This window comes from Mizuhopecten yessoensis, unplaced genomic scaffold, assembly GCF_002113885.1.
Source record: "Mizuhopecten yessoensis strain PY_sf001 unplaced genomic scaffold, ASM211388v2 scaffold10831, whole genome shotgun sequence".
In the NCBI taxonomy this organism is placed as follows: domain Eukaryota; kingdom Metazoa; phylum Mollusca; class Bivalvia; order Pectinida; family Pectinidae; genus Mizuhopecten; species Mizuhopecten yessoensis.
Genome location: NW_018408743.1, coordinates 882469 through 895582, shown reverse-complemented (window position 1 = coordinate 895582; position 13114 = coordinate 882469). Strand labels below are relative to the sequence as shown.

The 13114-nt window shown below is 39.7% G+C and overlaps 1 long non-coding RNA gene across 1 annotated transcript in view; it reads right to left on the bottom strand.

Annotated features, from left to right (window-relative positions):
• The window catches only part of LOC110462798, a 64187-nt gene extending 58892 nt beyond the window's left edge, over window positions 1-5295 (bottom strand). Inside the window, exon 1 of the long non-coding RNA XR_002464317.1 lies at window positions 5154-5295. This is a non-coding gene — a long non-coding RNA (uncharacterized LOC110462798). The remainder of the gene's footprint in view (window positions 1-5153) is intronic.
• Between the last annotated feature and the right edge of the window lie 7819 nt (window positions 5296-13114).

Sequence of the window (13114 nt, the reverse complement as noted above, 5' to 3'; positions counted from 1 at the left end):
CACCTCAGTGGTTACCATCGACACATCAGTGGTAACCAACATCACATCAGTGTTTACCATCAACATATCAGTGGTTACCATCAACACATCAGTGGTAACCATAGACACGTCAGTGGTTACCATCAACACATCAGTGGTAACCATCAATACATTAGTGGTTACCATCAACACATCATTGGTAACCGTCAACACATCAGTGGTAACGATCAACACATCAGTGGTTACCATCAACACGACAGTGGTTACCAGCAACACATCAGGGGCTACCATCGACACATCAGTGGTTACCATGAACACATCAGTGGTTACCAGCAACACATCAGTGGTCACTATCAACACTACAGTGGTTACCGTCAACACATCAGTGGGTACCATCAACACATCAGTGGTTACCATGGACACATCAGTGGTAACCATCAACACATTAGTGGTTACCAGCGACACATCTGTGGTTACCATCGACACATCAGTGGTTACCATGAACACATCAATGGTTACCATCAACACATCAGTGATTACCATCAACACATCAGTGGTTACTATCAACACATCAGTGGTTACTAGATTTATATAAGTGGTTACCATCGACATATCAGTGGTTACCATCAACACATCAGTGGTAACCATAGACACTTCAGTGGTTACCATCAACACATCAGTGGTTACCATCGACATATCAGTGGTAACCATCAACACACCAGTGGTAACCATCAACACATGAGTCGTTACTATCAACACATCAGTGGTTACCATCGACACATCAGTGGTTACCATCAACACATCAGTGGTTACCATCGACACATCAGTGGTTACCATCAACACATCAGTGGTTACCATCAACACACCAGTGGTTACCATAGAAACATCAGTGGTTACCATCAACACATCAGTGATTACCATCGACACATCAGTGGTTACCATCAACACATCAATGGTTACCATCAACACTACAGTGGTTACCATCAACACGACAGTGGTTACCAGCAACACATCAGTGGCTACCATCGACACATCAGTGGTTCCCATGAACACATCAGTGGTTACCCTCAACACATCAGTGATTACCATCAACACATCAGTGGTTACTATCAACACATCAGTGGTTACCATCGACACATCAGTGGTAACCATCAACACAGCAGTGGTTACCAGCAACATATCAGTGGTTACCATCAACACATCAGTGGTAACTGTCAACACAACAGTGGTTACCATGACACATTAGTGGTTACCATCAACACATCAGTGGTCACTATTAACACATCAGTGGTTACCATCAACACGACAGTGTTTACCATCAACACACCAGTGGTTACCATCAACACATCAATGGTTACCATCAACACTACAGTTGTTACCATCAACACGACAGTGGTTACCAGCAACACATCAGTGGCTACCATCGACACATCAGTGGTTACCATGAACACATCAATGGTTACCATCAACACATTAGTGATTACCATCAACACATCAGTGGTCACTATCAACACATCAGTGGTTACTAGATTTATGTAAGTGGTTACCATCAACACATCATTGGTTACTGTCAACAAATCAGTGGTCACTATTATCACATCAGTGGTTACCATCAACACATTAGTGGTAACTGTCAACACAACAGTGGTTACCATGACACATTAGTGGTTACCATCAACACATCAGTGGTCACTATTAACACATCAGTGGTTACCATTAACACATCAGTGATTACCATCCACACATCAGTGGTTACCATCAACACATCAATGGTTACCATAAACACATCAGTGGTTACAATCAACACATCAGTGGTTACCATCGACACATCAGTGGTTACCATCGACATATCAGTGGTTCCCATCAACACATCAGTGGTTATCAACACATCAGTGGTAACTGTGAACACAACAGTGGTTACCATCACCACATCAGTGGTCACCATCAACACATCAGTGGGGACCATCAACACATCAGTGGTTGCCATCAACCCATCAGTGGTTACCATCGACATATCAGTGGTAGACACATCAGTGGTTACCATCGACTCATCAGTGGTTACCATCGACATATCAGTGGTAGACACATCAGTGGTTACCATCGCCTCATCAGTGGTTACCATCGACATATCAGTGGTCACCATCAACACATCAGTGGGGACCATCAACACATCAGTGGTTCCCATCAACACACCAGTGGTAACCATCAACACATAAGTGGTTGCCATCAACACATCAGTGGTTACAATCAACACGACAGTGGTTACCATTAACACATCAGTGGTAACCATAGACAAATCAGTGGTTACCATCAACACGTCAGTGGTCACTATTAACACATACATCAGTGGTTACCATCGACATATCAGTGGTAACCATCAACACACCAGTGGTTACCATCAACAGGTTACCATCGACACATCAGTCGTTACAATCGACACATCAGTGGTTACCAGCGACACATCATCAACACATCAGTGGTTACAATCAACACGACAGTGGTTACCATCAACACAACAGTTCAACACACCAGTGGTAACCATACAAACATCAGTGGTTACCATCGACACAACAGGGGTTACCATCAACACATCAATGGGTACCATAAACACATCAGTGGTCACTATTAACACGTCAGTGGTTACCATCAACACAACAGTTCAACACACCAGTGGTAACCATCAACACATTAGTGGTTACCATCGACACATCAGTGGGTACCATAGACACATCAGTGGTAACCATCAACACATGAGTCGTTACTATCAACACAGCAGTGGTTACCATCAACACGACAGTGTTTACCAGCAACACATCAGTGGTTACCATATACACATCAGTGGTTACCATCAAGACATCAATGGTTACCATAAACACACCAGTGGTTACCATAGAAACATCAGTGGTTACCATCAACAAACCAGTGGTCACTATTAACACATACATCAGTGGTTACCATCGACTCATCAGTGGTTACCATCGACATATCAGTGTTTACCATCAACACATGAGTCTTTACTATCAACACATCAGTGTTTACCATCGCCACATCAGTGGTTACCATCGACTCATCAGTGGTTACCATCGACACAACAGTGGTTACCATCAACACACAAGTGGTAACCATCGAAACATAAGTGGTTACCATCAACACATCAGGGGTAACCATCAACACATCAGTTACCATCGACACATCAGTGGGTACCATAGACACATCAGTGGTAACCATCAAAACATTAGTGGTTACCATCGACACATAAGTGGTTAACATCAACACATCAGTGGTTACTAGAATTATGGAAGTGGTTACCATCGACATATCAGTGGTCACCATCAACACATCAGTGGTTCCCATCAACACACCAGTGGTAAACATAGAAACATCAGTGGTTACCCTCAACACATCAGTGGTCACTATTATCACATCAGTGGTTACCATCAACAAACCAGTGGTCACTATTAACACATCAGTTCAACACATCAGTGGTTACCATGGTCACTATTAACACATCAGGGGTTACCATCAACACATCAGTTGTTAACATCAACACATCAGTGGTTACTAGATTTATGTAAGTGGTTACCATCAACACATCGATGGTTACCATAAACACATCAGGGGTTACCATCGACACATCAGTGGGTACCATCAACACACCAGTGGTAACCATAGAAACATCAGTGATTACCATCAACACGACATTGGTTACCATCAACACATCAGTAGTAACTGTCAACACAACAGTGGTTACCATCAACACTACAGTTGTTACCATCAACACGACAGTGGTTACCATCAACACAACAGTTCAACACACCAGTGGTAACCATAGAAACATCAGAGGTTACCATCAACACATCAGTGGTTACCATCAACACACCAGTGGTAACCATAGAAACATCAGTGGTTACCATCAACACATCAGTGGTCACTATTAACACATCAGTGGTTACCATCAACACATCAATGATTACCATCTACACATCAGTGGTTACCATCTATACATCAATGGTTACCATCAACACTACAGTGGTTACCATCAACACACCAGTGGTAACCATCAACACATTAGTGGTTACCATCAACACACCAGTGGTTACCATCAACACATCAGTGGTTACCATCAACACATCAGTGGTTATCATCAACACAACAGTGGTTACCATCAACACATCAGTGGTTACCATCACCACATCAGTGGTCACCATCAACACATCAGTGGGGACCATCAACACATCAGTGGTTACCATCAATACATCAGTGGTAACCATCAACACATCAGTGGTTACCATCAACACACCAGTGGTTACCATCAACACATCAGTTGTTAACAGAGCAGCGTTATTAGTTACCGAAGTAAGTATGAACAAAGAATGGTAAGTTGTCACCATTACTATTTGGACGGTTTCCAAAGACAGAGCAATGGTTACCAAAGAGTAGTCGATGGTTACTATATAAACACCAGATGGTACCACATAGAGGTGAGTGATAAATTTGGATCATAGGGGTTGTTAACCATGGAAGTACAAGTGAGATACCAGACACAAAACGGTGGTTACCATTTATAGGTTTGATTTCATTGGTTACCATGTTGTATACAACAGAACCTAATATAGTGGTACGTTATACAACAAAAACGCTAAGGGTTCAATATAACCGATTTTCGGCGAAAAACGCAAACCTTAACTGTGGCATTGCACCAGAGTAAAAACGAAATAGGGCATTCACTCACAAACAAACCTCAAACAACCAAAGACACCAGATATTAACTCAACAACTGAATACAGAAACCAACCGCCAACAACCAACGACACAGGATATGCACTCTTCAACACCCCACCACACAGGATATTCATCCAACTACCGGAGACACATGCTATTCATTCATCACCATCCAAACGACACTGGAAATGTAATCACCAACCAAACGACACTGGAAATGTAATCACCAACCAAACGACACCTGAAGTTAATCACCAACCAAACGACACAGACTTGTACTCAACGAGACACTATGGATGTACCTAACTACGCAGTCATGTACACTCTTCATCAAATCTGCGTTCAAAGGAAAACAAATGACGGATTCCGGATTTTATCCGTAAACATTTGGAACCAGATGGCAAGAAAATGTTAACTGTTCCCCAAAACGACATTTGTGAAGGTTTACTTACCGGTAAAAAGATATTCCAGACGTGCAAAGGACGTGCATTCTAATCCCTGCCATCATTGTGTATACTACCTATATATAGGATACTAAGCGTTACATCAGCAAAAAGTTCTAAACTTAGAACTGACGAAGTAGATTGTATTGATAGCTCTGCGGAAACCTGTAGTTACCTGGGAAATGAACAGGTGAAGCGACCCACGTTAAGTTTGTATTTCCTACCATCTATAAAAAGCGAAATTTCTATCAGAAGGTATTGTCATTGTCACGAATTTGACAACAATCATCTGGTCAATGTCATTTTCACAAATATTGATTTTTTTTTTTAAATAAAAAAAAAATACATTCGTTCAGCGTTTTTTCTCTCTACGTGTATTGATTATGACACGGTATTTAAGTGTGTCACTAGTGACAGGATCGATATTTATAAACTAACAATATGAAAAAACATAAATATAACTTAATCCCGCCCTAGAGCGTAAAGTACATCTCCAGTCATCGATTTTGTTGACAACAACACAGCTGTCATATTTTACGGTGACGTCACACAAGCGCTGTCCCGCTATCAGTAGTGTTTAGAAAATAAATCAACTATTTATGTACGGAAAATCGAAACAAATACAGTAAAGCATGGACTGAATCTACAAAAGGGATGTTTATAGAACGCTTCGAGTTGTAAAGGGGCTTCGTTTGCATGACATCATGATTGTTTAATTCTAGTTTGTGTTTGAAGAGATATTCCAATGATTTCTCGCTCGTATTTACCTAATTAGTTAGACTGAGAGACATGAAATAGTCCCCAAATTCTTTCACGGCTCACCGTGTTTTTCATTGAAGACAAGTTGACTAAAACGGGGTCAGCTGCAAAATTGTAGAATTTCTTCTGTCTCCTTCTAAAGGGCACTGAAAAAACAGAGATCTGCTGCGCTAATTGTAACTCTTCGGCCCTCTGTCTTTCATTGTCTTTCCTATCTTTTCTTTCTTTTCGTTAGTTTCTACCTTAACATCCGTCTTTATCTGTATTTTACAGTAGCTAGGACGTTAAACCCTTAACAAAACAAAACACAAGCAAGACTGGTAACAGGCTATCAGCAACGATTCCTTTTGATACACACGACAGTGAATATGTAGCGTGAATAATTTCAGTTATAGCGATATTTATAGATGAATGATGGCGAACTCAAAATCTCGTCCTTATGTCATAGGAAAGTTAATCAAGCATGCTATAAATACGGAAAAGTTTCCGGGACAAAACACGTTACCGACTCTTTCGACTCACCTACATCCTTAAAACCGATATCGAAGATCAATGTATTTTGTTTTTATACTCTTGTGTTCCGATCGATCACCAAAGACTTCTAAGAGAATTTTATTTCACAGATTAATTTGCGAAAAAAAGATCGATTGAAAGAAAGCGATTTGATTTTTTCTCGTAATTGATGAATGGATCCAGTATATACAAATATTGGTCCTCTATATATCGGTACGAGGTCAGGATTGAGATTATCTCGATGGTAAAAGAAACTTGGACTGTGATATTCAAGTGAAATTGGGGATTGATATGGAATTGTAGTAATCTGCCGATAAACCTTTTTTTTTTATCAAATTGCTTTGTCCAATTAAGGATGTTCGTAACTTTACAAATGTAATATTCATTTCAAGAAAACTTGATATTTCAACATGAATTGAAAATGCAAATATTATCCTTGTTTACTGAGAACACTATTCCTATTTCTATTGATGTGCGTTTTGCTGACAAATATGCATAACTATTAAAGCTATTTTAACCTACTCCATTCGCAATAGAAAGCGCGCATATACTAACTAGTATGTATGTATATCGTGAAGTTTTATAATAATTGGTATTTGGTAACTTGAAGAAAATGAAGAAAAGAACTAGTCTATTTGCATTTGTGTATTTGTACTTACGTGTCTAATCATTACACATGTTAATGGCATTACTGTGCAAGGTCATACGTGTGTAACATCACACATATGTAAGGTAATACATGCGTAAGGTCAGGTACGTGTCAAACGTTCGTAAGGTCATACGCATCTTCTATGACCTCAGTTATTAATAAGGATATATTTCTTCGGCATTGAAGTCACAAAATTAACAACGAGAAATGCACCCAGCAGAACATTTGAACAAAATATTCATTCGGAATCCCAATATCAGACATCTTTAAGTTTGTTGCCTGTTTGCTATTTTTTCCTGTTTTCTTCCCTCACCCAATTATCGCGTCTCATTGGGATGGTTTCTTCGTACTCAACTTTAAACTGTGGACGTTATCATTGTCTATTGTAACTGTTGTGGTCGAAACAGTTTCCAGACATTGGAAAAACCAATGTTCCATGCCTTACCGGTTGAACATGCTGGGGCAAATTACTCCAATGGGTAAAGTATTATTAGACAAATATTGATTTATTAATAAAACAGTGTTTAAACAATTTCAAATGAAGTATGCCTATGTCAACATTTAATTAAACATAATTTGATAGTAAACAACAATATATTACACTTCAGATCCAAATTAAATTTAACAAGTTAGGGAAACATGACCTACAGGGTACCGTGCTGGCCCCGTATTATCACTATAGTCACATATGGTGGAGAGTGGCTCTAACAGTACTTTGTCTGACTTCATATCATAGCCACATTCTATCCGTTTAAATCCGGAAAAAAAAAGAATTCCGAAATGTTTATGACCTTTCACTTTAATGGGTTGTACGCAACATGTGTGACGCACGTGATAGCATGCGCTAATGACATATTATATTCTGACATGGAAAGATGAATTTCAATTGAACACGTATGTGACAGTAAATATGTAGGTACGATTCCTGAATGGAGAGTTAAGAAATAGTCGAGGGATAGAAATTCAAAATATTTAGAAAAAAACATTTTTGTTATCGAACCTGATAAAACCCCTTAATAGCACCAGACGTCATGCGGTGAAGGGGGCCGAACCATCACGTGGATTTGATAAAGGGGACATAACTCACTTAAAGCGCCCACTATCAGATTTCATAGTGCATTGTAAATGAGAAACATATTCGCGAAACTTGTCCACAATTGAAACCACGACATCAACAATATCGTGAAGTGGACGGACGGACGGACGGATGGAAGGACAAGACAACTATCGTGAAACCGATAATTGGACATACACCCCAGAATACATATGGCTTTGGAATACTCGAGATCGCTAAGGGCAGGAAATGAACTATCAGAAAATGCATTATGACAAACAGTCTATTAGATATTATACATGACACATTCGGTTAGCAGGTAGTCTTCAGCAGGTCTAATATGGTCGGTCATAGTCATCTCTCAGACTTGGTGAAAACATTTTCAAGGACACATAATAGTTAGAAAAAAATAGTGTAATACATTATAATCGTCTGTCAAGCACGACTGTCGTTATATATAATCAAGATTTCATATGTCTATTATCTGTGCATTTCCCCCCAGTCAGCTCCTAGAACTGCGTTGGTCGGTGAACTTTCATACTGATATCAAAACTTTCACATTTCCCCCGTCTCTATGACGATGTTTAAGGCGAGACGATCTGGATAGAGTTCCCTACCGTCTTTTGTTTTGTATTAACCTCCCACCTCTTAAGCAAATTGCTGTTAGTACTCTGCACATAAAACACACTTTGAACGATCGCTGTTAACTACCAAACATCTGGCCATTATTTGGGCCTCTGTAACTTGTGTGCGGGCGCTTAGGTCATGGCTAACTTCCTGTCTCGCACTTCCGGTTTGCTGTCATCCATGGTCGACTTCTAGTACATACGGCCGTAACCAAGGGTCGGCTGCGCGTGGCATATGCCAAATGTTGCCGACCCCTAGTGGCGAAAGAAGGAAGTGGGAAACCATTTTTGGTGGGAGTTGACGTATATCGGAGTAAATTTAATTTCCGTCGCACGTCTGAAAAAGACCATACGCTAATGTGTTCAGTGAACTGTCCTGTAAGTCAGCACGCGCTACGTTTGTTTATAAGTGAAGTGGAAGCTGAAAACAGCTTGAAAGTTTGCGTAAAGGTTCAAGAAGAGATGTCATGGTCATTTGGCGATAAAGATCCTTATTTAGTTACGACACTTAAAACTAAGCCATTGGCACACTTTACAGATTCTCGAGAACCGACCTACTTGTTGTCCGCCACTGGAAAGTGTGGCTTTAAAGAGCCAAGGGCTGTCGAAACTCAAATAGTTATCATTTTCTTAATCTGCTGACGATCTCAGCAGGATATCAAGATAATTTTCCTTGGTATTTGCTTTTAATGTTTAAAAAAAATGAAAATTGTTAAACATTAAGATGTTGTGTAACAAAGATATCTGGTAATATAGAAGGAGCGTTTTAAACGATTTCTTGTTTCTTCCCAATCGGGAACTTTATCAAATACCGTCGATACACTGAGTGCAAATGTTGTTTTTATGTTACACTATACGTAAGCATTCTCGCGCGCTAAGTATAATTGCTTTTCCGTTTAGTGATTGTTTTAATTTCTTAAAATTACGTAAACTTTCTTGATGGCAGATCATATCACGAATGGATTCGGGTACTAAGTATATTAAAATATAAATGATATGTTCATAAATTATACTGAGCAATTTAATTAAAACAAGATGAATAGTTAATTCATGGCTGAATCAAAGGGAGGTAGTCAGTTTGGTGTTTTATTGAAATTAATAACCCTTTAATGAATGGATAGATAAATGAATGGATAGATAAATGAATCAATCAGCTTAATTAATTAATTAATTAGTTAATATTTGAAACAGCGATTGTTGAATTGATGTATGGACGGAAATATAGCCCATCTAACGAATGAGGAAGGAAGGAAAGAGAGGAAGGAAAGCAGGAAGACAGGATATTTTGTTACGACAAGTATCTTTCTCAAAAAGCTAACTTTAAAATTTTGTTTGAAGTGACACGTGTTGCAATTGCGCGAAAACTCCCTACACCGCTAATCCTCCTAAATTGTAGCCATATAACCCCTCCCTTCCTCGTCCATGATCAAAAGACGTATTCGCGATTGCTCGGCACACGTGCAAAGGAGCGTGTTTCCAAAAGATAAGGAGAAGACACGAGACAATGACACGTTTCTAATAAAGACAGACAGATCTGAAGAAGATGACAGAAATATATTCATTGCTTTTTTGGGACAAAGGACAAATGTTGTAGTAAAATTCATGACCTCTGACTTGTCATAGAGGTAATGTGATTCAACACTTTTATTGGCGGTCTGTCTTTGTTAGAAGTTTATGGAGGGTCAATTTGATTGGCCCGAGGGGAGGGGGAACCGTCTGGTTATTAGACCAGGCACGTCGTTTCAGGCCTGAAAGGCTACAACAAACGGGTGGGCATTATTATTCAAATTCCATGTCGTTGTCATGTTTTTTAATTAAAATATTCGATTGAAATACACACCGTTTTGAATTCAAATAAAGGGAAAAAAATAACCTGCTTCAACAAGTCTTCTTTGTTTACAACACTCAATCGTTACAAAACCAGCAAAAAATGGCATGTACATTTTACATATCTATTTCAAGTTGCAACGTATATATAATTATTCATTCATTTGTCAATGATACGGCCAGACGTGGATACAATATATGGCGAATGTATTCATGTTTCTACATTAAAAAAACAATAATGACCACTTTTAAACCAAATTGGACACAGCGTTATAATTTCATTAAAAAAAAGTGTCAGGTAACGGTCTATTAACAAGTCCTACAGATAGATTATGTTTCAAAGAGTTTCTCTTAAGTGTTCATATTTGGGATTTTCCGAGGTTGGTATCGATTTCGGTATGAAATACACTGGAACAACAATCAGGACTATGATACTAAAACGCGATCTGATTGGATGAATGAATCTGATCAATGTTGACGTTAAACAATAGGAACGTAACGAAGATGGTCCGAATCTGTCGTCAAGTCGCTCAGACTGTCTAGCAGAAACGTGTGTCAGGTGGCCAAACACCGTCCTTCAGTAGTCTAAAGTGTCCGTATGTTACCTGTCCGAACCCGTCCTTCAGTAGTCCAAAGTGTCCGTATGTTACCTGACCGAACTCGTCATCAGTAGTCCAAAGTTCCGTATGTTACCTGTCCGAACCCGTCCTTCAGTAGTCCAAAGTGTCCGTATGTTACCTGTCCGAACCCGTCCTTCAGTAGTCCAAAGTGTCCGGATGTTACCTGTCCGAACCCGTCATTCAGTAGTCCAAAGTGTCGGAAATGTCCAATAAAAGAGATGAGCACGTATTATTTGTCCGAAACTGTCCTCAAGTTGCTCGGAATGTCCTAAAAGGGCACGTGTCAGGTATCTAAACCCGTCGATCAGCTGTCCGGATTGTCCTAAAGGATGAGTGTCAGGTGTCCGAAACCGTCCTTGAGCGTCCACTGGTTTTGTCCGATGGGAAGCGATTATGCTACGTTACGTTTCTGGAAAACAGACCTGTATAAAACATAACGAGATCCATTTTCAACGTGCTCCATTCAGATCTGCGGAAAAACCAGGTCTGCCAACAACCAATCAATATCTATAGAAAAACAAAGAGTGAGTCACGCCTCACTACGCCAGCCTCCGAGGCCAATTAGTGCACTTAGTCCCTCCGCGTGAGGCGGTGATTAGGCTGACCTCATATCACGACACCCTTGCACATTACCCGATATTGTATCTTGATTTATACATTCGATGCAAGCGTAATTGTTGACGTAATCTGGGTGTTTTGGAGGCTTATAACCCGTTAACTGCCTTACATGCCGTTTGTATGCAGTAAATGCAACGAATACCTGCCGGCTAAGTGAGTAACTACATCACTAGTGTTTGAATCAATGGCCTTTGTTAGCGAGGGAAAAGAACTAAGCATTTTTTGATTTTCAATTTTCTTTTGAACTTGATAAACGTATTGATGGCATTAGTAGCCATTGTCTTGTCCGTACTTTGCGTTAAAGTGAAAACAGCCGTAAAACCGGAAATTGCCGTAATAATGTGATCGTATAGGGGTGAGTGAGTGCAGTCTAGGTGGTAGTATAGCGTATACTAGTACAATACACGGAGGGTTCTTTAGGTGGTCAGGAGGGGCATGGAGGAAAAAACAGAACACCAGAGGTCACGACCCTCGATCCAATCAAGAGGACGTATTTCACGTCCCTGGTTCAACATATGCTCCAGCCGACATGCGAAAAACGGGCGATCGGGGATTTTAGTTGTATGAGTTAATGAATAATACAGAGGTTATAAACGTCCATATTTATATATAGTGTGTGCATGTTTTACTAAGTAGACGTTGCCTACCCGTGATCAATCTTCCGTGTCACACGACCATTCAGTTGACTCCAGTTTCTAGACGTCAAAGCTGCAGAGACAAGCTTTGACAACAAAAAGTATTAACAGCTTTATTTATAAACCACTAAAAGAAAGTCGTTTTTTCCTGGCGTTATCGCGACTCTTAAAGGAAAACTTGAACGTTTAAGCTGCTGATGTGCACTCTCATATGATATGGGTTTAACACATTTAATTATTGATTTAAGTTTTGATGTTTGATAATATCACGGGATGGTTTACATTGAACGTATTGGTTAACTGACAATGCTTTCAAAATAATGTCACTGAAGCCAAAAATGATAGGTCGGGTTTGGAAGTAGACGTGTCTCAATGATGATGTCCAGCTTGGACAGGAATTTCATATACGCAATCCTTGAGAAAAAATACGCTCATTTGACATCGACATATGGTTTGAGTTTTTCGCAGAAGCATTTCAAACATTGTCGGAGACAAACGATGTAAAATGGACGCTTGTCAGCCATAATTTGGTCACGTCCTATAAAGATGTCAGATGCCTGGAGTTGCATTACTTTGACAGCGGCCATTTACTTAGTTCCACATTATACAGTCTTTTGTTTCAAATTATGTTCTTTTTGATATTATTTACTGTCAATCAAATCTTGCGTA